The following is a 26748-nucleotide window of genomic DNA, read 5'->3' on the forward strand; positions in this document are numbered from 1 at the left end:
AAGTGAATAAAAATTGTTCAGGTTGAAGGGCCCTACTATTTCTAGCATGAGCCTGAGACTAATATTGAAGTATTTTTCCTGAATCCAGCCAACACAGAATTGATACCAAAGATCTCCTTAGTATTGCTATTCAGAAGCCTGTGGAAGAAAATTTTGGCTATTAACTATTAACAAGTGTAAATGCAAATAAATACAGATATCCTAATTGCATGGAGAAGGAAAAGGACATTTTGCTACCCAGTTTGTTTCCAGTGTCTGATGCTTGTTTTTCCTCCCTCCCCATGGCATTAAGGGATGTGCTGTTCAGTAGTTCTCCAGCCTGTGTGTGGCCCTGGGCTGGGAAGGATTGAGCCTGGAGCAGAGTTCAGAGGGAACTTAGTGCAAGGTGATCAGATTAGCTGGGCATTGCTGTCTCCTCTGTTTTCCTCTGCTCCAAGGGAGTCTTTACAGGATCTTTTCATCTAAGAGGTGTCCAGTACCTTTTCTCCCAGTTTCTGCTTTAGGCTCTTGATCTTTCTTCCTCCCCCTCCACCCCTTTTCCTCCTCCCTCCTCCAAGACATCCTGGTAGAACTAGATGAAGTGAAGATCATTCCTATTTTTATAAGTGTTTCTATTTTCTAGCTGATGATACAGGACATATGCCTGTAGGCAGAAGTAGAAAGACAAGTAAAATGCTGAATTGTAATCCTCATTGGTTGTTGTGATGCTTTTTTCCCTCCTGTATGACACTTTAGAAAAAGTTTTTCTGAAGTTCTGAAAGGCTTGCTTCTGAGTTAAAGTTAGGAAATAAATTTGCGTTGTGCCAATAAATTTTATACAAGAATTTAGAAAATTTGGCAAATACTCCATATTAATGAAATAATATTTTGAATTATCATTCCCCAGAAAACAAAACTATCAGCTGTGTTTAAAAATTTTGAAGAAATTAATTTTTCTTGTTCTTTTTTACTGTCATCAGGTTAAAACCTTTCTTTGAGATCATACTGCTGACAAAGATAGATTTGCATCTTTGTGTCTGTGAGCTGTTTTGATGAGAACTGTGTGACTTGACTTACATCCTGTATGTAAATTGATTTCAGCTGATTGTTTTGAATTTGAAAGAAATTTAATTTGAAAACTGCCCCGTTCCACTCCCTGAGGTAGTGGATGCTTCTCTACGTCATCTGTTAAGCAGTGCATAGTCAGCATATGTCTGTTCCTCTCCTATTTAAACTGTTTTCTCCAGAGAAACAGAAAATTCCCTTTAGACCATGCAGACATCTGCTGACTCTCTCCTACTAGCAAAGCAAGTGAAAAGATATTTTTCCTGTGATTAAAAGAAATATGTCTGGAGGCGCTTAGTTTTTGTTCAATTAATCAAAGATTAAGCACATGTGGACTCTAAACTGGGCTTCTTTGTGCTTCAATGCTATCAAAATTGATTGGGGAGAGGATCTGTGTGTTAGAGCTGGCTAGACTGAAATTAAATTTTTTATGTATATATGTGTAATATAATTCAGTTCCAGAAGGTCACAATAAGGTGAAGGGAAAAAAAAAAATCACACAAAAAAGCTTGTTTGTTAGGTTTTAATTAATGTACAACTTTAAAGCATTTGAGTTTAAGGGGAAAAAAAGGGGAAGTGTCAAATATTTTTTGCAACACTTGCTTTTAAAAGAAAAAAAAAAAAAAGAGTCTTGGGGTTATGTGATTGGGCTACTTTATACATAGTTGCCATTTTGGTAACCATTTCCAGATGCAAAGGCATTTTTGCTTTTGTTCCTCAATTCCTGTTAGTAAATGCTTTCCTGGCAGAAACTGTTAGTGTTAAAAGTCTGGTTTTCAGCTCAGTGCCTTATCCTTACTCAACAATAATACTTCTGATAGCCTGCTTTGTAAAAAACTTTCAGGCTTTTCTCTGATGTTAAAAGAAATGAGTTATTTTTTCACCTAAAAGTGTGCACAACATGTAGAGTAAAAATTCTGAGAGAAAAGATGGCAATAATTAAGCAGATTCCTTGAATACCATGCTGTTCTTAAATTTTTCATCAGACACTAGCAAGTTTCTCTTGTAGACATCTTTATCTTAAGAGAATTTGTATGGCTCCAGTTTTATTAGTGGAATTAGTTCTTTGGTGTGGTTTTAAAACAGGAAAGGCTCTGCCGATAAAGTGACTTTTACTGAGATTTTTTTAAAGTAGTGTCTTCTAGACTGCTCTTTGTAATACCTGTGATTTTGATTTCTTAATAGATCAAGTTTTCCTCAAAATGAAATCTTACCTATGTTTCACTTTCTGAATAAACATAAAATACAGTGTAGAGTCCGTCCTTTCATAAGTAGGCATTAAGCAGCATTTTTGGCATGATACTTTGTATGATAGCTATGATAGTAAAGTGTCGTTATAAAATAAAATATATTAGACATGTAGTAATAATTACTGAAGAAGTGGGCACTGAAATATTCAAAACTGCCATAATGGAATTAGCTAATAAAATATAATAAAAATCTCAATATGTAGGTCTTTCACTGAATGGGATGAACCAATCCTTTCATATTAATAAAAGGTGCAATGGTAAGCATTGCAAATTAATTAATTTTAACATGGCAACTGAAATAATTAGATTTTTGTACCCAGAAATAGTCACAATATTTTCACAGAGTAAAAAACAAAATCATAAAAGTAAGCTCACTTTAGTAAATTTTGTCTCTATACAGAAGAAAGAGAATCAAGTGGCACTTCTATTCCAGCACCTTAGCATTGTTTTCCTTTTGCAAGAATGCCATGAAGAGTTCTCTGTCCTCTATTTATAAATAAGTGTTTCAAAAGAAGTTCCTAAAGGCATTTGATAATATTTAAATATTCCCATATCTGGGTATGAAGGTGGTCTTACTGCTGCTACTTTCTAGACAGAAAAACTGAGGCAGGAATAAATTATATCTTGATCTCAGATTGTCACAAAAAATCTGTCAGCTCTGGAGAGACTGGGAATTCTCTTGCAGTTCTGTTTTTTCCTCACAAGACTGCTCTTTATTGCTCTGTTTTAAGGACTAATTGAAATGTTTCATATCAATTTTTAGTATTAATTAAAAATAACTTTGGAAGCCCTTTGAAATGTTCCAAAAATTGCCCCTTTTGGGTTGTGCTGGGTTAAAAAATTAATTCTCTAACTTGTAATTTTCCATTTTCCTGGATTTATTCCTCAAGAGCCTGCATTGCTTATTCCTTATGGTTATGGGCCTCCTTATTTTTTTGCTTTCTCCCTGCCAGCTGCTGATGGCTCAGATGAATATATCAAGATGATTGAGTCTTTAACTCTCTGCTGCCCAAAGAGCCAAGGCCAAAAAAAGTGAAATATGTAGGAGTTGTAGAAGATTCTGGAAACCAAGGACACTTTTTTTTCTTCCTTCAGTTTACTGTGCTCCTGCTGGGCCTAGAACTGCTGCTGCAGAAGCAGATGAGAGTCACTGATTTTAATTTCATTTTGCTCAGGGATAGTGTCTAAATTCAAATTCAAACCCTTTGCTTTATGACATGGACTCAATGAAGCACTTAGTGCCATGGCTTAGCTGATAAGGTAAGGCTGTGTCACAGGTTGGAATAATGATCTCAGAGGTCTTTTCCAACCTAGTTTGTTCTATGGTGAAGGATGTGAGGGCTTTGTGTGTGGGTTAGGAATTTCCAGTGTGACCTCCCACTGTAGTTCCCATGCAGGACTGGTGCTGCCTTCCCCCCTCTGTGTGCTGTAAGGGTTCTTGGGGTACCAGTTTACTCATGGTGCTCCCTGCTTGTGTAGTAGATCTGGCCAAGCTGTCTCTGAAAAGCTCATCCCCAAGGGTGAGCCTGGCGTGGCTGTGGTCCCTCCTGAGGTTTATCCCATTTTGGGGCAGATGCTCCAAAGGACCCAGCTTGCTCCAGCTCTGCCCCACACAAGCTGCTCTCTGTCAGGCAGCTCAGCAAGCTGGGCAAGTGCTGGAGCCCTTACACTTCCATTCCAGCCCCTCAGCCATCACCCACATTCTTTTGTTCCTCCCACTCCCTACTTCTCCTCTCTCCCTTTCTCTCTTTCCCTCTCTCCTGTGGGCTAAGCAAATTGTTCAGCACAGAGCACGATGTGCAGTCTGTGCTCCAGGCCATTGTGTGATCCAAGCAAAACCATCTTGCAGAGCTGGATTCAGCCTTCAGGCTGTCAATTAGTTATCCCTGTTGTAGAGGGAGAATTGCAACTCATGCATATTTCTGCTCTATGTCATGGAATAGATGCAGAGCTTCAAAGTTAGGAGGGCAGAAAATGGGAGCAGTAATTAGCAGTTACAGACCCTGGTTTTGCTCCTTCAGTGTGCTGTCATCATTTAAATATTTTGTTACTGGAAAGAAGAAAGTAAGCTTAATTTTTTCCTGACTTCAATTATGGCAAAAAAAGAAACCTGATTTAAACCAGTCTTCCTAAAGGATTAGATGAGTGTGAGTAGAGCCTGTCTGTAGAAGAGCAGTGTAAACTAATGGTAAAAAACTGATTTACTTTTCTTCAAATTATCTGACTACTTTGTGGAAAGAGTCAAGCAGTGACCTTTCTCTCTAAACACACACACAGGCCCACTGGGGTAGTAGAGAGAGGTGGAAAGAGTAGATGTGCATAGTTGAAAATGCATTTACCCAATAATCATCAGTCACAATTTGCAGGATTTGCACATAAGACAGGTAAGATAAACAAGATAAAAAACCCAGATAAACCAGTAGTGGTAAAGCTAAGTCCACTCTCCATATTTGAACTGAATGGCCTGGCAAGTATATGCTTGCATTGAAATGCCATATCATGAGTCTGAACATGAAAGGTGTATGTTCAGAAGTTTTGCATTATGGGACCATAGTTTGTTAAGGGAGTGATGCTTAACAGAATCACATTAGATAGTCTAAGAAGATTTTTAATTGAGCTGTGAAACGCTAGTAAAGAGATAAGGTACAGGTGACTCATCAGTGAGATAATTACTGGAATGCAGAATCCACTCACATGCACAAAAAAGGACATTGGAAAGTTGGAATGGCCTCAGAAAAGTTGCACAGATTATTCTAAATTTCAAAAGCTTGGGATACATGAGATTTCTGCTCATCCTAGTGTGGTTTTATTAAAGCAAGTGTTCAGAGTTAACATGAGGCTACAAGTCAACTCATGCAGTATAAAAATGACAATGAGGACTGTAATTCCATGACCATAGATGTGAGGATTCTGTCTCTATTAAACTATATATTTGTGTACTGCCCTGACCACTGCTACAGCTTAAAGAAGGTGTAAACAATTCTGTGTCTACAAAGTAAATCAGTAGGTGAAATACTGCTTATTTTGCTGTACTTAAGTTTTCACTCTGCTCTGGAAATCTAAATCAGCACAGGAGTTTATTTCACTACTGTTATTTATTCTTCAATTAAGAATACAGTAAGGGAGGGAGGTCACAGGATGAGAAATAAAGTGTACAGTTTGCTGTTAAGACTATTCAGGCTTCCTAAGAAACATTAGTGTCTTAGAGAAATGCTGTTATTCTTTAGTGAGTCCAAGCAAAGCAGAAAGGGCAGAAGAGAACTTAAGAAGCATTGCTGGAAAAATAGTAGCTTTTAATAAGCTTTGCTTTTCTTTTCTCTATTATGTTATTTCCTTTGGACATATCATACTGAAATGAGGAAATGTGTATTTTAAAATTTTTTGTTTATGTTGCTTTTTAAACATTTGTTTGAAGTATTCCTATATTGAAGTGAACTGATACACAAAACTGCATGAACTCTGTGTGGTATCTATAGAGTTAAAGAGCAGAGCAGAAAGTTTGGGTTGGTCTGTGGTCTGCATCTAAAGGCATTAACTATTCAGCAGACTTGAGTTACTGTCTCTCTCTGTAATTCATCTTGATGGCATCTTGTAAAAGCCATGGACCACCAAAAGAGCAGGAAACATTTGAAAGGAGCTGGTTACTCACTAGTCTTGCTCAGCAGATTTTGTTTAAAAGTGTCTTGATGTGTGCACAGCACAAAGCAGGTAAAGTCTTTTTTTTATTCCTCAGCCTGTGGGCACTCAACTTCATCAAATCTGCCAGCTGGGGATTGTGTAAGAAAATGAAGAGTCTTGCCCAGTGGCAGAAGGTGCCAGTTCCTCAGGGCTTCATACCTCCTCACTTTTCTCCCCTCTTCCCCTTTTTCTGGAGGCTCTTAAAATTGTAGCTGTTTTCTGACCATGCTGTTTGTTATACCTGCAGTTTCAGTCCTTAATGGGACACCTTATGTCTTCCCTTCTAGATCTCAGGGGTTTTGGTGTTCTTTAAAGTATAGAGTTGAGGCAGCTGCAGGGGCTTAACTTGGGGAGAAAGGGCAGACCTGGGAATAGGATCATTACCTACAAAGAAACCCAGTGATGCCTTAAGTTTTAGTTTTCATATTTTCCAGATTCTGTACTGCATTAGTATATAACTCTGAACTTCATATAAAGTGGTTAGCAAGTTCTCTTCACACTTTAATTTGACAAACCAATCTTTTTCCAGCCCAAGAACAACTTTTATAGCTTCAGGCCCAAAAAGTGCAAACACCAGAGAATTGAGGAGAGCAATCTGGGAGGATGGGACTTTATAACCTGAGGCTGTAATTGGACAATTAACTCCAATATGTAAATAGGTCAAAACTTATAAAAGTGTGGAAACTCATGACTTGGAGTCCATCTTGAGTGGAGCCATGGCCAGGCTCTTGTATTGCCCAAAGTGCATCCTTTGAAGGCCTTTTTAATAAATACCTATTTTTTTCCTTTAACTCTTGTCTAGCCTCTGTTCTAGGTAGCCTCTTAAGGCATCACAAGAAAACTTCTTCTAATGGATCCATCCAAGCTAGGTAAAATTTTGTGCATCTGTTATTTCCAGTGATTTATATTTTTTGAAATTCTGTTGGCAGCTCCTCTGGAATTTGGCAACTTCTGCCTCTGAAAGTGAACAAGTTATTGTTCCTGATGATGTGTGGAGTTGGCTCTAAGTTCAGCACTGAGTTGTGGCTGAGACCTAAAGCACAGGAAAGCATGTTCAGAGTAGTGATCTCTTTATTCTTGACTTTTAGTTATTTAAACTCCTGTCTATTTAAATGATTTGGAGAGATAATAATTGCTTCCCTTGGAGGGTATTAGTTTGGCTAAGATGATTTGTTGAGATAGATGGCTTAGTGTGCCTAATGCCTGATGATTATTTGCATCTAATTGCTCCCATTGTAGATATATTGGAGATTCTTCTGGTTGATGAGTTGAAACTGAATCTGAAATATATGTGCATAGTGTGAATGAAAAAATCACTGGTAGGCTCTTCTATAATCCTAGCAGAGTATCAAACTTTGGAACACATGGTTTTTTTAATTACAAGGGAAAAAACTGAATGGAACATTAAGATATGTCAGTGTTCATATAGATTCAATTGCTTGAAGTAATAAATATTTAACTTCTTGTGTAATGTACCTTTGATCTTCTAAATTAAATGTATACTAGCATTATAATTTAAATTGTTTAATTAAGCATACAGGTGTACATTGTGTGCATTTTGTGCATATCTTACTTGAGATAAAAATTCTGCAGAAATTTATTCAGGCATCTTGTTCAAAACTCTAAATTTAGTACACTGAGAAATTCTACCTTAAAAAATAAAATGCAAAATACATTTTCAATTACTGCATGCAATAAAGATCTTTTATGGGTCTGTGCATTTTATTTTTGTATCTTAGATTTACTGTATCATCTATAAAAGAAGTAATATGACCACTATAAAAAGTTATGGCAGGCTTTGCAGCTTTATTTTTAAGGCACTGATTGGGAAATGGTACAGATTTCACCTTCTTGAGGAACTTTGAGGTGTGCATGGAAATAAGAGAGCCTCTAGGAATAGTGCTACACTAGGCCTCATTTGAGGGAGAGAAACACTCTATGAAAAAGGATTTTATTCAAAATATGTTGGAAAGCAGTGTCTGAAAGCTCTCCCCCTTTTATGGATTGAAATAAAGTTAATGCTGGCAGATGCTGTGCTTTGTTCCAGTGGGGAGAGGCAGCTTTATGGTGATGGGAAGGTAATTGTTTCTTTGTGACAGCCATGGAATATGAGGTAGGATGGTTTCTTTTTGTAATGTAGTAAAATATTTTGTAAATGGTGTTTAGCATGCAATTTCAGTGGTGGTTGTTAGGATGGTCAAGTTACACAAATACTTTTGGAGCACGCTTTGCCATTTTGTTTGGAACAATAGTAGACATAATAATTTGGAGCTAATTCATAATAAAAGGTTCCTGGGTAGAGAACTACTGTTTCTCTTGCAGCTTTGTTCTGGGGAAAGGATTAGTGGTGGTGTGAAATAAGACTTGTTAGCCAGTAAAAGTCTCTGTGGGAAGCAGTGTGTATATCCTGGGGAAAGTTGGCTTTATGGTGTGGCTGTGGGCATCTGAAGTGGTTCATTAGTGCAGCAGAGGCACAATCCCTGCAGCTCTGCATCGAGTGCTCCTAATGCACAGAGAGGCTTTGGGGAGAGTGTCCTGAGAATTCTGCTTTGGCTCATTTCAGCATAGATGAAGGGGAAATTTAAGGAGGCAGGGAATCTTGCTGTTCACAATACCTGGACTCTAGTTCAAGATGGAGTGGAAAAAGGCTGTGCACGAGGACAACATTTGTGTTTAGTCATTAGGTGGTACAAACACGCTCTTCTGCTAGTGAGTGGAGAGAAAGATAATTTTAAATCTAATAACTTTTTATTTATTTAATAGTTTTCTGGTAAGCAGGATACAGAAATAGCCTGAGGTTTTTTTTTTTTTCTCTTTAGTTAAAACCAGGAAACTCTAATGTGAACGGATTTTAATTTATTTTAATGATGGGGAGAATATTTGGCTTTTATTCATGGAATCCTGTACTTAGCTTTTACCTCAGCCTTGGGCATGCTTCCAGTAAAGGAGCTGTTAATCTCTATTATTACTACTATTTTTCATTTGTCTTTTGAAGACCTAGTTATCTTGAGAAACTTGTCTGTCCTTAAGGTTCACTTTTATTTGCTATTTTTCTTCTATTACAGATTTTTTTGTTCGCCTAGCTGGGGTTTATCTCCCCATGGAATGATCCACATTATACTAGTTCATTAAATAGACTGGTACAAAGTCTACAGACTATATCTTGGTCTGATATGGAATATTTGCAAAAGAAAAATAAATTACTTGAGGAGGAAAGCTGTGTCTGCAGCAAAGTTGAGTCAAACTTCTGCACATCCATAGCCTGTATCATTAGGGTAATGCTAATTGCAGAGGCAGTGCTGTGCCAGGTCTCTGGGCTGTTTGTTACTCCAGGTGGGCTGTAACCATCTCTATTGGGGGGCACATTGACAGTTTCCTGAAGCAGCAGATAACACCTGCTGGAAGAACAATGCTCAGTTACTTACCTTGCTTACTTGACTTTGGCAGGCTCAGTGTAATTTTTGATCACATCAGTCAGCAAATCACAAGCTAAGCAATGGAGATGTTTTCTATTTCAGATGGTTAGCACAAACATCCTAGATACTTTGCAGTCTGTGTTTTCAGAGTGGTCAGCACTGGTCTTCTCTTTGATTTGTGCACCATTAGTACAAATTTCAGTTTAGTTTGTTTTTTATTTGGAACAGGTAAATGCTCTCACTCTCACGGAGGTGTTTACCAAGGTTGGTTGTGCATTGGCTATTTCTACATAGAGCTGGAGAAGATGATTGATTTGAGTTGTTGTGATGTGGCCTTGCATGTTTAGAGCCTTTGAACTTTGTTGAATAATCTGTTTTCTAGTGTGCATGAAGGGCTTTTGCAGCAAAGTTTGTTTATTATGAGCAGTAGTTGAAAATAAACCTAGAAGTATTTTAATAATGTGTTTAAAGATGTATCTTTAGCAGCCTCAGAATCACTGTGCTTGGAAGGTTTTTGTCCAGAATGCATTGCCCAGGCTCCCCCTCCTCAAAGCCTGTCAGCTTTTAATCATATGGAAAGAGTTCAAGATAACGTCAGTGCCAAACTCTGCCTGAGTTTATAAGGGAGAGTAATGGATTTCAGCTTGTCATAAACCTGATGCAGTAAAGCAACTCTCTTAGCTGTTCCTCATAACTTTACCACTTTCTTTCTTAGGGGGGAAATCAAGAGATGCACCAATGAAAGTCAATGTTGATCCAGCAGGTCTTCCTAGAGTTGTACTCTTTCTGACTTTTCTTAGTGGATTTTTTAAATTTTATTTTATGTTTTTGCACACAGCTGTGTATGAGAATGAAAATTCTCGTAGATGCAGTGTGAGACTACCTTACCTTTTCTGCTAATGAAATGAGATTCTTTAAAAATATGTTAATTTTTGGTTAAGCATTTATAATGATTCTTTCAAAGAAATGAAGTAGACAGAAGTATAAACCATCTACAAATATATTTTTGTTCAGTCCATGTTATGGTGAGCAACAGGAGAAAATGCTTAATTTCTTTGTAAGAAGTAATGCAAAAATGTGGTATATAACCTTTCCCAGAATTTCAGAAGTCCCACATTACAAGGAAAAAAAAATCACTGCCTTTATTCTGGTTATGTCTTTGCTTGGCTTTTTTATATTTACTTGATTGTATTCATATTATGATATGTGACAGAACTGTTAATGCTCTTATCTGCAAGAAAATTCTTGAGTATGAAAATAGAAATGGAATAACTTTCTTCTAATGCATTTTTGGTTCTGTATTTTTTTTCCTCCTAGAAGAGTATTAATTAATATGTCAAACAGTTCTTCTCACCCTTCAGTTTATAAGTAGAGATACTGAGCAAGTCAAGACAGCATTAAGAAAGTTTGCTTGGTTTTCATCCTTTTCTGTATTAGAATAGAATGAAATTCAGCATTCCCAGGATCAAGTAGAGTTTGCAGCCTAGACTAGGAGTAAACATGCTAAAAGGGAGGGTAGGGAGAGTTAACAAGCTGCAGGGAGTGGTGGGGTTGTACTTTCAAAGTGCTCTTGTAGGCACTTTCCCAGGCAGAGGCAGCAAGTTCCATCCTTTGGATATTGAACTTGGGCTTTTCCCCATGGCTTCTTCCCACCAGTTTGCAGCCAGTTGTGCTTCCCACCTGAGCTGGCAGCCCCAAGTGAGTCCCAGACATGATCCAGAGCAGGATTACTGCTGGGGTCTGCAGGATTTTTCAGTTCAGGTGCAGACTAAACCACCCTTCTGTTGCAGCTCTTGTGTGCCACAACTCACTTTGTGTGTGGCAAGTTCAGCAATACTTTGTGCAGTTTGTGCACATGGACATTGTCATGAATGAAAAGGAGATAGAGGAGATGTTAATGGGAATGATTCTGTCTCCATCTAAAATAAATAATTTGACTATAGTTTGGAAAGGTTTATTTTATTATCAGTTTTATGTGAGAGAGCTCAGCCTGGATGTCTGAGTTTTGTTGAGCCTGCAGAGAAAATGTAGCAGTGAAGGGACTGGGTGTAGCTGCTCTGGCTTGCTCTAACTCAGTCACAACACAAACTCAAACCTGGTGTAATCTATGTAATAGCTGCAAGATGTAATAGTAATTAAATATTTGAGAATTTATATTGGCTCAAAAAAGAACAGAAGCAGACTATTCCTTTTCAGATGCTTGCTCTTTCTTTCTAAATCTCCTCAAAGAATAAGGAAACAAAGATTTCTTACATGTAGAAATGTGCAGCCAGCACAGGCTATTTTGAGTGCATGAGCAATTCCAGTACTGTGGAGTTCCCTGCTCTGGATGGCAGCTGCTGAAGTATTAGGCTGCATTACCCCCATCCTGCAATTGCTCTTGTTCCTTTGTGGCTCAAAAGGGGGGCAGTGGAGGAAAACCTCACCCCTCCCCTCTGTATGTGCAGCCCCAGAAAGGTGGGGAGCTGGCTGATGTCATATGAGCTGCTTTTTTATCAAATTATGTCAGATGTGCTCTTATGGCTACTGCCTATAGCCAAGTTAGGAAGTTTAGGTCCCAGCTCTTTGCCTCTGTCCTTCCCTACCATTATTACATCCCTGCTTGGAGGCAGTCTGACTGTCAAGGCACCCTGTTTTGAGAAAATCTGAGTGGAATTATGCTATGTAAACTGTGCAGAATTGTTTTGACACAACATAGTTAGGAAAACCTATGTGCTAGCTGATACTTAGCCTGTAGTTAGGGTAACATTTTTAACAGATATTTTTCAGGGAGGAGAACTCCTGGTAAAGGATTGTAAAGAAGCAGATGAAAGTGGGAATCTCATCTTGCTGTCAAGAGTTGTATGGGATCATAGGATATCCTGAGCTGAAAGGGACCCACAAGGATCATGGAGTCCAGCTCCTGGCCCTGCACAGGACTCCCCAAGAATCACACCATGTACTCTTGAATTTAATGACTTGTGTTGTACTCAAACAGCTTTAGAAAGGAAAAAAAACAAACATGTGCCTGAGACAACTAGGATGCATTTATATTCTGTCACTTCCCTTAGATTAATCTCTTTCCATGTAAAATTTATAAATTTGCCTCCTGTATATCTTTCTCAGATTTCGATTCCAGGCTAGTAAACATTTTACTATTGTGCTTTCTCCAAGTGAGAAGAACAATTTAGTATCCTGCATTTCTCCATGACTGGAACTAGGTCATTGGCCCCTCAGTCTTTGTGAGGAGTCTGGATAAAATTGTGACTTCTGTCAAGGTGACTTTTGTGGGGACTTGATTGATTTTTGAGGATTTATTTTGCAGTACTTCAAATTTTGCACTTCATCTGCATTCTTCCATAAATAAGGATACTAGATTTGCATGCAGTATTCTTCCTTAATTACCAGTATAATATAGTGGAATCCAGGTATTCTCAGAAAAAAGTACTGATAGAAGCAGGGAGAATTGTGGCACATTGCTGTATTTGGTAAACGTATGAAAAAATAATATTCCTTCCAATTCTGTCACCTTTTTGGTGACTTCTCTGTATACAGTATATATGCTTAGGAGTGCATTTTCTTTTTTGACTTTTTAGCCTAATGATCAACTGAATTTATAGAATTCAACCTGCTGATGTTCTTTATTTTCACCTGTTATATTAACCTTATGTAATAACATTTCATAGGGACCAATGTTTCTTGGCTGGATTATACAACTGTGTTTGGTTACTTGAAGCACAAGTCTAATCAAGCTGAAGGAATCAAATTTTCACTGCATGAAAGATTTATTCCTTTAAAGTTCCTAAACTAAAATGAATTTGTCAATTCATAAAACCACGTGGAAAGTGTTCATCTGGACCAAGTGTAGAGAAATGTACATAGTGTAGTAGCTTTCTGAATAAATCTGTGTTTACAATGTTTACTGTTTAGTATAATGTTATTGCATCCCACTGCAGGAGTTTAGGTAATTTAATAAGACTCTTCCATAGGGAATAAACACTTATACATGAAACCTGTGAAACAATATAAATTTTTAATGGTCAACTTAGTTTTTCTGGACATGGAATATAAATGAATGATGTGTGTGAAGTTCAGATATGAATACTCTTTTAGTAGATTTGCAAGTTTTATTTTGAAATTGAAGGGTGGTATACTTCCCTTACGAGAGAGGGGAATAAATTTAAGAAGGTAAATTAATTTATATTTAAAGACACACATCTTCAGAGCATTTGAGTCTTCATTAAAGGGAACATATTTGCTCTGTAGATCAGTCTTGTCTTTCTTCAGCTGAGAGTAACATAAATTTTTACCAGCCTTTGTGAAGTGGGAGCTAGTTGAGTAGATATCTTTAGACAATTTGCTGATAAATTGTGCATCTCTTGCATCATGTTTAAAAATGGAAACTTTTCCTTGGTTTAATTTATGAAAGTTGTTTGTTTTCTAGCCTATAAATTACTAATCAGAAATTATACTTCACTGTTGAAAATCACATTATTCTGTAGGTTTTTTGATTTTCGGCTGGGAATTTTTTTTTTTTTTTTGTGTTTGTGTGTTTGCTCAGCAAGTTAATACCAAGTAAAGTGGCAACATGGAGGGAGTTAAAATATTTATTATAAGTTAACATAACGTGGTGAAATTTTCATTTGAAAAACTGAGAGCTTTGAAATGCTGAAAAGAGTAGTGGTGAACTTTTGATGTGTGTTGTTTTTTATAGTAAAAAAACATGGAGATGGATGAGGTGTTAAATTTCTTTTCAACTATCACGAATTTCTTGCCTGATGGAACAGAGTGGGTTGAAGAAGTGAGTGACCAGAGGAGAAATCTATGAGCCTTTGCTTTCAGTGTGAATCTTTCATGTCTTTGAGTCTTTAAATTTTCTAAAACTAAAAGCAGCATAAATGAATACTTGTTTCTGGGTCAAAACCAGAGTGCATTGTCTCAGAGCTCTGCAATAACTAGCAGCCTAGACCATGATGCAAGAGCTTTGTACAAAGTAATTATTTCAACATTTTTTACAAAAACTTTATTCAAACAAACATCTGAACAGCTGCTAGGGTGAAGTATTCACAGGGATTGGGCAAGACAGAGAGCTCTGCAAATCTCTGAAGCTTCAGAGGCACTCAGAATTCGAGGTCCTTCATCCCACTCAATGCTCCTCAATGTATTCCTGCCTCCTAGTCAGACACTCTTGCTATTCCCTGCAAGTGATGCAGCTTTTTAGCCACTGACATCTGGCTGATGGACAGCAGCCAGCTGTATTCCATGCCAGCAATTCTGAAGCAATTTTTTTTTTCTTAGATTTTTTAAAAATTTGTTTGGTAGTTTTTTTGTTGTTTTTTTTTTTTTTTTTTTTTTTTTTTGGTTGGTTTATTTTTGTGTGTGTGGCTTCAACACATAGAATGGCTAAAAGGGAATAAGAAGAAGAGCCAGAATACTCTACTAAAATATTGCTTCTTTGGGATCTGAGGATTTTGGTTGACTCTGCTTTTTATTTTTCTCTTTTTTTTTTTTTTTTTCTTTTTTGGTAGAGCTGTGATTGTGAAAGTGGCAGTGTTACACTGTAGATGATTATTTTTGTTCTTACTTCTTTCTCAATTCAGATTGTGTCATAAAAGTATTATTCAGAGCCACATTTCAAACATAAAAGCACCAGTTAACTTGAGAAGAATCAAGTATCCAAACTAACAGAAAGTTGTTGCTGAGATTCTAGTTATTTGCTCTTAAAAAAAAAAAAAAGTTCTGCTTATGTGTTTCTGTCAAAAATGGCATTGTAAAACTTAGTGGAACAGATGCCTTTTTTTTTTTGTAATTACATAAATTGTGGGAAGATTGTTTCTTTTTGGTCTTTTTTTTTTTCCTTGTATTGAAATCTACAGGAATATTTTTGATTTTGTAATACAGCTATTTCGTGTATTGCTTAAAAGGTAAGCAGGGCGTTTCACAGTATATAGAACAAAGCTTTTTGACCAGTATATGGCTTAAAACAACTCTTCTACATAGTATTTTTAAAATGTTAATATTTTTAAAAATGCTTCTCTTCTCTTTGTGCATGCATGGTGTGCCCAGACGTGCATTCGTGTTTGCTTTCTGCTGCTTGCCCAGAGTGGTGATGCTCACTCAGCACACTGCACATAAAGGCGTGGGGGAGCCAAAGTGTGAAGTTCAGCCTCCAGCTAAACATCACCACCGAGCTAATCTACAGTTTAGACGGATCCATCACGAATAGAGAGTGCAGTTCCAAAGTGAGCAGCATATGGGTGCAGTTATCCCTGTTCAAATGGCCAGCGTGCTGTGTATTGTGTGTGGAAGATAACGGGGACAGGTGGTAATCTGTCTCCTCCGAGCACAGACAGCTGCTGTTTTCCTTGGGCGTCAGTTCTGCCTTTCTGTGTGCTCTCACCTACCAGCTGATAGCCTGCTTGTTACAACAATACCAAGTGTGTGTTAACCCTTTGATCTACTTCTGTTGGATTTCCAAGCAGGGGAGTGTCAGGCTACCTGTGCATAATCTTGGTGATTTAATATTTCTAGTAATAGAGCTGTGTTCATCTTGGCTTGACCTCTTGACATGCATTGCTGTGATATTTATCAGCAGATGGTAGATAAAAGTCTTAAGTTTGTATAGGTTTTTTTGTTGTAAATGTCTGATAAACTTCCACATTGAAGGAAGGGTTGAGAATCAGCCCTTTATTTAGTTCAGGGAAATCTGAAAGGTCATGTGGAAAAGAGATATAATTTTTGTAACTTCACCTGTATTTACTTCCTGCCATATTGCTTAACATTCAGCTATATGTAACTTCTTTCTGAGCACATTAATGTGGTTTCCAGCACAAGTATGATGCTTGATTGCTTCTTCTTTTCCCCCTTCTTCTTCTTTTCCCCCTTCTTCTTTTCCTCCTTCCAAAGAAGAGCTTTATTTCTCACAGCTGTTTTTTCTCTTGACTATTTAGCAGCTGTCCAGTCTCTGGGTAAGCAGGTATTGATGCTCCATGAAATGCAGGGGGCACAGCTTCCATGGGACTCTGCCTCTGCTTTGCCCATCTCCTCATGTGGCTGTGTTCATTGAATTGATAAAATGAGCCATCCTCAGATTATTTCACACACCAAGTGCTGTGGTTTGAGCCCCAGAGGACTAATTTCATATCTTTACCTGAATGAACCATTAGCGGTGGTGCTTGTTGTTTTAGAAACCATGTTTATGCTTGGATTTCTTTTTTTTAAGGTTTTTTGACTGCTAATAAAAATGAATGTAGTAAACTTGGAGGAAAAAACCCACCCTAGATATGAAGCTACAGCAGAAAGGTTTTCTCCAGAAGAGGAGCATGAGCTTTGTGCAGTTGCAATCTAGTAGAGTGATGTTGAGCTTTGAATTTCCAATGAAGCTGAGGCAGACAAAACCAGAAATTCTGCAAAAATTTGCAGTGCATTAACTTTAGAACTAGAAACCTTCATATCAGTCAAGAAAGTGGCCTCCACTTTGAAGTCTTCCTGAGCTGCCAAATGTAGTACCTTGCAGAAGGATTGGAAAAGGTGTTTTGATGGCTTTGCTAGAGTGAAATGATTGCCTAGAGAGCTTGTGATAGAGGAAGTGAAATGAAATATCTTTGTGAAGTTAAAATTTGGCAGCATTTTGTCAGGTTAATTGTCATTTGGTAAAACATTATTTTTTTCTTTTAAATAAGGGATAGAAGAAACATCAGATAAAAGAACTGTTGCAGCTAACCTTCAATGTACAAAACCACTGTAGATATGATTTTCTCCTAAAAAATTTAAGTTAGAAAATGTCAACATTATTTTCAAGTTAGGTATGGATTTCTGATTTTTCAAGTTAACCTTTTAAAGATATTACCAAAGACAGATTTTTATTTATATGTATATCTATCTTTATTACAAATCATCTTGGAATAAAAATATCTATTAAAAAAAAAACTAATTTGATTTAATAACTAGAAATACTGGGATTTGTGGATGGCTTTTTTGTTTTTCCAAATCATGTTACAAGAGAGTGATATTTGCTTTTCAAACATTCTCAAATTAGAGTTCCAACATTTATTATTATCTAGTGTGTCTTTATAGTATTGCTTTTAGATTATTAGTTGTTTGAAACCTTAGGTTTTTTGCATGTACATGCCTTAGCAACACATGGCCACCCACAGAGGTATGAACAGAACTTTGAGGAACTTCTGTTCTAATGGATTTCACTTGACTTTAATTGGTTCCAGCTTGTTAATCATATATGTCCTTTGAGAATGCCTTTTTTTTTTTTTTCTCCTTGTCTGATTACTACTCAAGATCTGCATTTAACAGGTATTGCCTAAGCAGAAAAATGTCTGTACTCTACTGTCCATGTGTTTATCACCATACAGTGATAGCAGCTACAGTGATGAAAAATATTCCTATTTCAGTTCTAAAAGGTACATGAGAAACATCTCATTTTATGTCTAGACTCTCAGGATAAACTGATTGATTTTAATGTCCTGTATTTCATGAGCCACTGCACTTAGATAATGTTCAGGGCTGCTTGAAAGCTGAGTTTGGCCTTAAAAGGGAGAGTTATAATGAAAGCAGTGGTTCATAGGTTTAGTCTTTTATGCTTTGTTAGGTGCAAAAAGTCAAGCTTGGAATTTATCTAATGAAGCACAGCAAACTAGTAAAAATAATAGTAATAAAAAATTTACAATTTTAAGACTTTCAGATCAATCAGCTCTGGTGTGAGGAATTAAAATACATTATAATATTATAGAAAATTTCTGAAGTTACTTGATATTTTTTACAGAGACATTTTTAACCTCTGATTTGAAATGTCTGGTTTTGTTGCTGCCTTGTTTTCATTTCTCATTTAAACTAGCAGCCTTCCAAAGAAGCCTGAGCTTTGTGCTGCTGTAGCTTTCTTTTCATTATGTAAAATTCACTGCACCTCAGAACTCAAGTGGCATGAAAAGTTATAATTGGAGGAACATATTGAAATCTGCAGTCTGACATTCTGGACAGGTTCACTGAAAGAGAGCAAAGTAAATGTGAATATTATTTTGAAGTGGTCATGAGTCAACTGACACTTTTAAAATTGCAATTGTTTATTTATTTTAAATGATTAAACAAAAATAAATATCTCTGACCCTGTCTTGTGACAGTCCAGATGATTAGGGAGATGGTCCCTGAGGAGGTGATGACATATGGCAAGAGCTTTGACCACTGGGTTACTGAATGTAAATAAAAGACACTTTCAAATGTTGCTAAATTTGGAAAGAGTCAGTTCCTTTTTATTGCAAAAGATGCATCTTTAGCATCTAAAACTAGACAGTTATGGTTTATGAATACAGTGATAAAACACATCTTTAAAATGGTGAAATTTCATGTTCTCCCTGCGTAGCTTCTTCTGCCATGAAAGTTTTAGTGAACATGTAGATTCATGAAAGGGATTTGGTGTTTAAAGGAATTTATACCAAGGATTTGGTTACCAAGTCCAAGAGTGCATTTATCAAAACCCTTTGGTGTCTAGAATCTAGTTCTGAGCTGCCTTTTCCTCTGCTGCAATAAAATGGGAACTAAGGCAGATGGGAGTCAAGTTCAGTGTGGAATTCAGGCTCCTGTGTAAATCAGTTCTTTAATTATATGAGGGAAATGACTGTATGGTAATACTTTTCTTCTGAATTATTTAACTATTTATTCCATCTGGGCATGTAAGGATATATATTCCAAAATAACTAAAATCTGTGATTTCCCTGCTGTAAACAAAGCTATAGAGTATTCCAAGGTTTATCCATGGACTGATCATCTGCAATACCTGACAAACCATTAAGGCTTTCATGAGGTGTCTGCATCAGAGAAATGAAGCCATAGTCAGTGACAAGCTTTATGCTGCTCCTACCCATAACGAGTTCCTTAATGTATTCCATTTTAATTGTTATCTTGGAGTCAATCGTGATCTCACACTGCAGCTACTGACAGGAATCATCAGTTATGTGTGTGGTGTTTGGCAAAATTGCAAATTCACAATACATCTCTCCTCAATGGCAGCAGTGTTTAGCAGCTCATTAGCTCTTGGGCTGGACCTTCTGGTCAGCAGATACTGGGAGAGACAGCCTGGTTGATTTGCTAGCCAAGATGAGCACTGCAATATAACTGAAAGGAAACACAATAGGAGAAAATGGCCATTTGGAGAAGACTTCTATTAGCTGGAAGATAAATAAAATGGGATTAAAGAAGAAAAAAGTCTTTTTTTTTTTTCTTTTTTTTTCTTTTTTTTTGTTTAGTAATCTTGCTCAGGGAAAAAAAAAAGCTTTACTATCAAGTCTGATGGTTTTGATTCTGACTTTAAAAATGGTCCATTTCATCAATTTATATTTGAGCAAAAGTGAACAAACAGAAACTGTGCTGCATGCTTCTGTCTGAATGGTGGACTACTTCAAGGGAGAGTTAATATCAGAAACAGGTCCCATGTGTAATATACTGGAGGTACTGTGTAATATGTTGTCCCTGGTTACAGTTTCAGAGGTTTTGTTCAGTTTTGATGACTTAATATTACTTTGAAAAATGTGGATTGGAATTGTATTGCACTGGAAAGCCATTGCAGATATTTTCCAATATTGAAGAGCTGAATGAGTGAGAATAGTCTTCAATAATTCAGACAAATCATTGGGTCAGTAGGAGTTATTACTGATAGACAACTGGAAAATGGAGATCAGGATGGGGTGTTATCACTAAAACTGTGGCAGAGCTGTTCTGCTTCAGACAAAGTTATATCTGGAGACTCAGGAGGATCTTTATCCGTGTTTGAATATATCTGATGGAGAGAAATGAATAACAGGAAGCCAAACTCTTCTCAGGAGTGCCCAGTGACAGGAGTAGAGACAATGGGTGCAAACAAAACCATCTGACCAGAAGAAGTCACCCCTCTACTGAGAGAGGGGAGCAGGAGAGGCTGTGAAGTGTCTGTGCTGATGCTCCAAACCTGAGTGGATGCTGTTGACCTGAGCACCCTCTGCCAGCTGACCATGCTTGAGCAGCAAGGAACTTTGAGAGATCCCTCCCACACCTTCAGTGGCTATTAGCATCCTGTTTGCATGATGTAACATCACTAGAAGCAAAGCAAACCTACAAAAATTACTTTGAAAGAGAAAAGAGCAAGTGTCCTCTCTGGAATCTTTGTTGGCATACCCAGTTATTTGGTTAAAAGCTCCAAATAATGAGGACTCTATTATGGATCTTGGAATAGTTCTGTGTCAGTTACAAACATTTAACATTTCTCTCCTGTTTGCAAAAATACACTTTTTGATTTCTGTAGTGCACCTCTTTATTCTTGTTCATTATTTTCCTCTTTGCATGTTAAATGTATGTTGTTATGGTCCCTGTAGTAAGTACTTCTTCAAATATTCTGTTATGCTTGTGACCAACTCAGTAGTTGCTTCTTAACATTTTTTTAGAAGAATGCCAGTTTGTTTCAGGATTCTGAGTCTGATGTCAACTGTGCTTGACTAGATTTTGTTTAACCAAGTGTTAGCTTGTTGCACTTTTTTATATGTATTATGTAAGGGCAATTGTCTATCTGCTGATTTAGTGGAGAAAACTAAGGGGACAGTCTCCCTCCTATCATCTGTGATTTTTACATCATTCCTTTGGCTGGATAATCATTGAGTATTTCCAATAGAGATTAATAAGTCTTCAAAAGCTGAGTTTATTTATAGGCAAGTTAAATATTCTTTCGTTCTATTCAATTTGTCCATTTTAGGTAAGAAGTTGCACTCTAGCCATTGTGCCTGATTTATTGCTTCAAGGCCTGTGTGAAATGAATTGAAGAAAATATTCCCTAATTTCTGCTGTCCAGGTGTTAACGTTGTGCATTAAGTCCTATAGTAATTAACATTAATTTGCAACCTGTCATCAGTGAAGCACACAAAAATTTAAGTAGTAATTTGGCATAATGTTGAAGCTCATTCTTCTGTTTGGAAATCAAGAAGTTTCAAGTATGTGAAACTTTCCTAGTAAGTAGGTAGCCAATTCTTCCGCTGAGCAGGATCAAATTGCTAAATGAGATCATGAAAACCATCACTGAACCTTTATGCTGAGAAATTCCTCCCATACAATTATGGTTTAGTTGGATTTCATTTTTAATTACACAGAAAAAGAATTCTTGCTCTTTTGCTGGTATTGTTTAGTCTCCATTATGGATAAATAGAACATAAGCTGCCTAAGATTTCATTCAGAGTCTCATATTGTCATATTTATTGAAAAGCAATTTTCAGTCATTCATGTAATGTATTTGGTGATAGTCAACAGCACGTCTGATGCTTTTAAAAATAGGTTTTACCTATTATCACCTGTTGGTGATTATATCAATGACATTGTGTGAAATGCAATAAAGTCTTGGAATTTTTGATTTACAAATGTTGTTTGGAAATTTTCTGAATGACTGCCACAGAGTGTCAAATCTCTTTGGTTTTGTTTTTATTTATTTATTTTTCTTCAAAGGGCTACCTCTAGCAAATTATTTTCATTGCCTTTTTAAATTGACTTAACACTGATATTAGGTAAGAATTAAATGAAAAAGTAAACCATTATAAAGCCTAGTATCAGTTTAGAGATTTCAGGCATTATTAAAGTCACTGTTTTTGCCACTTTTTTTTTTTTTTTTTTTTTTTTTTTTCATTTCACTATCTTTTAAATAAACTCTTTATATTAGTGTTTATAAACTAGAAGTATCTTCCACATCTTTTGTCTCCAGAATATTCATAGCTGTTATTTTCCATAGAGGAGTGAAATAGTACATGTGACCTTGTGAAAAATCAGTTTCATATAATGAGAACTTTGGGATATTATGAAAAAATATATATGTACATTCCTTTAAAATAGTGGCTTGATGCAGTAGAAACATAATAACAATTATGTAGATCTTTTAGGAAAACAGTAATGTAAAATCTCAGTAAAAATATTTTGCTTCAGACTGGGTGGAGGTTTAAGGTTATCCAACGAGTACTGCAGCCAACAGGGGATAAGGAAAAGGAAACCAATTATTTGTACTAGTTTTATAAATCTCCCTTTATTGCCTAACCTTTTCAAACAAGAAATGGATTTATCCTCTGTGGAGACAGTAGTATAAATAATGTCATTCTCTGGCTAGAAATGGCTCTGAAATCCTTTGATCTGATATAGGGTTGCTTAATACTAAGTACATCCTGTTCTAGTATGTGCACTCTCACTAGATTTTTTTTTAAAAATCCAGCTCTAAAAATTCTGGTCAATAAATATGTTATATTTAGACCAATTTAATATTTATAGAGTGGTACAGTTAGTAGATGTGTTTAATTTTTAATGATTCTTGTTTGATGGTTTTCAACATTCCCTGGAAACTTGATTTACTTTTTCTTCCTGAGCTTGGTAGATCTTTAACTGAAAGATGAATTAATAGGAAAAGTGTTTAGTCTATGAAGGTTGGCCTAGTGACTAGAAAAAAAAGTAAATATTTTTTGTGTTCTGTTTTTTAAATGTTCATAAGCAAGTCAAATAACATATTAATTTTCCCTGGACATGGCCATTGACTACTGAATTTATTTATTTATTTATTATAAAACCAGTAGTGAGAGAGGATGATGCAGACAAGGGAAAAAAGACTGGCATAATGTGAGGGGAAAAACAAGCATGAAAATGGCCATCACAGAGGGGAAATTGGGCTATCACAGAAGTTATTACAGGAGACTCTTGATGTGGTCTAATTTGCCAAAGGTATGGGTGAAGAAATGATGGCTCGTGTGTCTCCTACATATAAGAAGGCAGGAGCCAATTCATGCCTGTCAGGCTAACATTTTACAGATTTAAAAAATTTCTGTGCAAGAATGTTTTCCTCAACAAGAATTTTGTTTGGTGCTGAATCTTGATTAGTTTCTAGATGCTGCTGCTCCATCACTTTGAAAACAACTTTTTGCGTCCTTTAACAAAAGATAATTTGTTTTTTACTGCAATCTTAAAATTTCTTCTATTTGAAGAGGCAGGGTTTCCCTTCTGATAATGAATGCCTCTGTGAGGTTGTGCTGTAATGAAGTGGAGCTGGTTGATCAGCTCTCCATGACATGCAGAAATGACTGTCACTTCTCCTGGCCATCAAGTCCTGACACAGCTCTGCCTGCGAGCTCCTGTCACAGGGAACTTGTGAGATTCCAGGCTCACTTGATGCCTCTGGGTCCTGGAGATCCCCCTGCAACATCTACAGTATTAGGTTTTCATAGCAGCAATTAACCTAAAATATATATTTTTATTTTTATTTTTAATTATTTTTAGTATTTTATATTTTTAAAAGATATATTTATATATTTATTTATACCTTAAATACTGATTTATGTAGGAAGCAATTTCCACTCCAATGATACAAGAATAATTGTAGGGGAGAATATTGTGAAGAGAAAAAAAAATATAAGACATTAGAAACATATTTATGGAGGTCTTTATTTTTATTTTTTGTCTTCTTTATGGTTAGGTTACATAGAAAATACAAATATTGGTCTGAAGTTTCAGGTAATAAATTTATGCTTTCTTTTTAATAATATAAAATAATTTTCCCTAGACTTTTGTAGTTTAAAAATATCCTTTGCAATTGTGAAAACTGAATGATAAGGAAGTTCACCTTATTTTACATTAGGTGAATGCAATTCTCCTTTGGTCAGTCAGTCCTAGGTTTTTGCTTTGGCTCATCTTGAAAGTCACATTTTTAAATTCAGGAACCATCCGTATAAAATTTTTTGTTAGTTTTTGTTTGATTTTTGGTGTGTGTTTAATTATTTTTATTTTGTTTTAAAAGCCAGTTGATAAGAGCAAGAAACATTGTCTTCTGAGAATAAAACAAAAAAAAAAAAAAACCCATGATTATATATGAAGTAAGGAGACATAATGAGAAATATATCCCAGTACCATGGATGTTAGAGGGGAATTCAATAAAGTAGAGAACATTGTTCAGAAAATTCAGGGGCCTACTCTTAATGTCACTTTGCATAATTATTTTGTGTGTATTTAGGCATGGTACTTTGTCAAAGGCTTGTCACAGTTGCTTTGAAGATAAAGTGGGTTTTTTTTTTTTAGGTAGCCCTTTAACAGCAAATTAAGGAAATGAGGATATCACATATCAATGTTTTTATATTCAAATATGTTTGAAACAGACTCAAAACCAAAACCCCTTTTTTATATTTTTTTGCAGAAGCTGCACCCTAGCTGGCACATTTAGGATTTGGACTCATGGGGAGTTTATAAGTGTTTTACAGTCACGCATATGCACTTGCTAAGCTTTGTTTACTTTTCAAAGTAGGTTTTGAAGCTGACTTAACTGAATAAGTTCAGTATCCCAGCTGAATATTTGTACTGGTTTCAAACTGCCTATGTCAGCTTGGCCCATTTCTGTGTATTTACAGACACGTGTTAAAATATACAAATCAGTGGTAGAGCCATTAAAACGTGTCAACATCTGAAGTTGGACTGATTTATTAAAACACTCCAACTCTGTACGTGGACCAGACTGCTGTTTCTTTAGGGATATTCTTTGGACAACTCCCCCTTGTACCCCATCTATGCCTTCCCACCCTCCAAGTCTTAGCAGGTAGTACCAGAACTGAGAATGCAATGATGAATTCAAATATGTACTTTTCAAGGTATTTTTGTTCTAATGTTCAGATAGGAAAATAAAAAAAGTCACCCATTTATTAAGCAGCAAATAAATTAGTTGTGGTTTTTTTCCTGGATGCATACCCAAGTTCGTTCTATGCATTTTGAAGAACTGGCTACCTTGCCAGAAGGACCTTTCTTGGACTAAAATTAAATATTTATCTGTTTTATGAAGGCTTGTGTGGTAATACTGATATAATTTCAAGAGCCACAGCTGTGCATAACTGGACTTTCAGTGTTCTTGTGGTTGACATTGAAATTGCCTTGTCTTCTGGTTTTTGCGTTTTCCTGGAGCTCTGATCACATTTCTGGCAGTGAAAGCCTAGAAATAATAGCCTTACACTTTTCAAATTCCCACAGGTCCCTCTGCTTGCTTCCAACATGGACTGTTTTTCTTGTGAGCAGGAATTCTTTACACTGGCAGGATATGAGGCAAGGCCAGTAGCTGCTCTTGTTCTGTTTCTGAATTTTTTTTTTTTTTTTATCACTTAATTTATTTCTGTGTTTCTTACAGATAGAAATGTTATGGTAGTCTTGATTTACAGGCAGGGTTAGCAGTCTTCCTGTAACTTTCACTCTTCTGAGCAGTATCAGTAAAATCATCTGAATTGTTTTGTGACCAAGGCATGTGCTGGCAGTGAGAGCTTTTGTGATGTTTCTCCCATGACAGCCCAGGTCATAAAGACTGAGTGGCAGCTTTTATGAGTTACTGACATTGACTCAAGAAGTAATAATTGTTCTGAAACTGGGAGGCTGCAATCACAGTTCTTTTGAGTTTTGGAATAGTGAAGAGACTCCCAGTAAGGGCGATGGCCAATAATGAGCCATCTAGATTTCTCAGTGGTAATTTTAAGTTTTTAGTTAAATTATTGTTAAAGAGACCATGAACTGCCTCACTGCCCTGTTTCCCACTGGGGTCCATGCAGTGGGCATGGTCTGCTTGGTCTGAAACTGAACCAGACAACTCCCATTCAATATCTCTGCAACATTGATGTGCATTTAGCTGTAGGACTCATTTCTAGTAAATCAGCAAACTGAGTGTGCATACAGAGCTTCAGCTTTAAGTTTTGTGTCCTGCACCCTTAATTCCAGCAGGGAGCTATAGAAAAAGCTAAGGCTATAGACTAACTTATCTAGTTAAGTGAGGGAAGCATCTTGTTATTTGAAGAACTTAGATTGAATTATCACGATTCTGTATGGCTGGAACTTTGATTTCTAAGTATTACAAGAGATTTAGTAAGTTTTATCCTCTGTTTTCATATTTCATCCTGTAATCTGGTTTTGAGAAGGACACTTGTTTTTAAATGGCACCATAGTTAGCTAAACAATGGATTCTTGGCTCTTTATAATCATTTTCCTTCTTGCCTTTTTTTCCCTCTCAGACTGCTGTCACTGGAGTAACTAATACACATTCTTCATGGCTGATTTCAAAGTCTGTGTACTTTATACATGATAGGCCTGAGACTTGCTCTGGTTTTCTTCCCTTTTTCTTTGTGTTTCCATCATTCAAAACCTAGATTATTTAAATAAACACCATAGTGAGTAACTCTATCCAGATTTGCATCAACTGCAAATTGACCCAAATAATACTCTCTGCATTTTGTCTCATTATGATTCCAATTTGTACATTCAGTTATAGTGGAGATTCTTACACTTGTGTCCTTTCCAGTCCTTCTCTGAACCAAGTAAATACTATGGTAGCTAATGAATCCTCATCTAGAATACTTCATAATTTTACT

The 26748-nt window shown here is 36.5% G+C and overlaps 1 protein-coding gene across 3 annotated transcripts in view; it reads left to right on the forward strand.

Annotated features, from left to right (window-relative positions):
- ROBO1 (roundabout guidance receptor 1) overlaps positions 1-26748 on the forward strand; it is a 296268-nt gene that overhangs the window by 48393 nt on the left and 221127 nt on the right. The gene's annotated exons all lie outside the window — the stretch shown is intronic.

The sequence above is a fragment of the Erithacus rubecula genome (assembly GCF_903797595.1).
Source record: "Erithacus rubecula genome assembly, chromosome: 1".
Lineage (NCBI taxonomy): Eukaryota > Metazoa > Chordata > Aves > Passeriformes > Muscicapidae > Erithacus > Erithacus rubecula.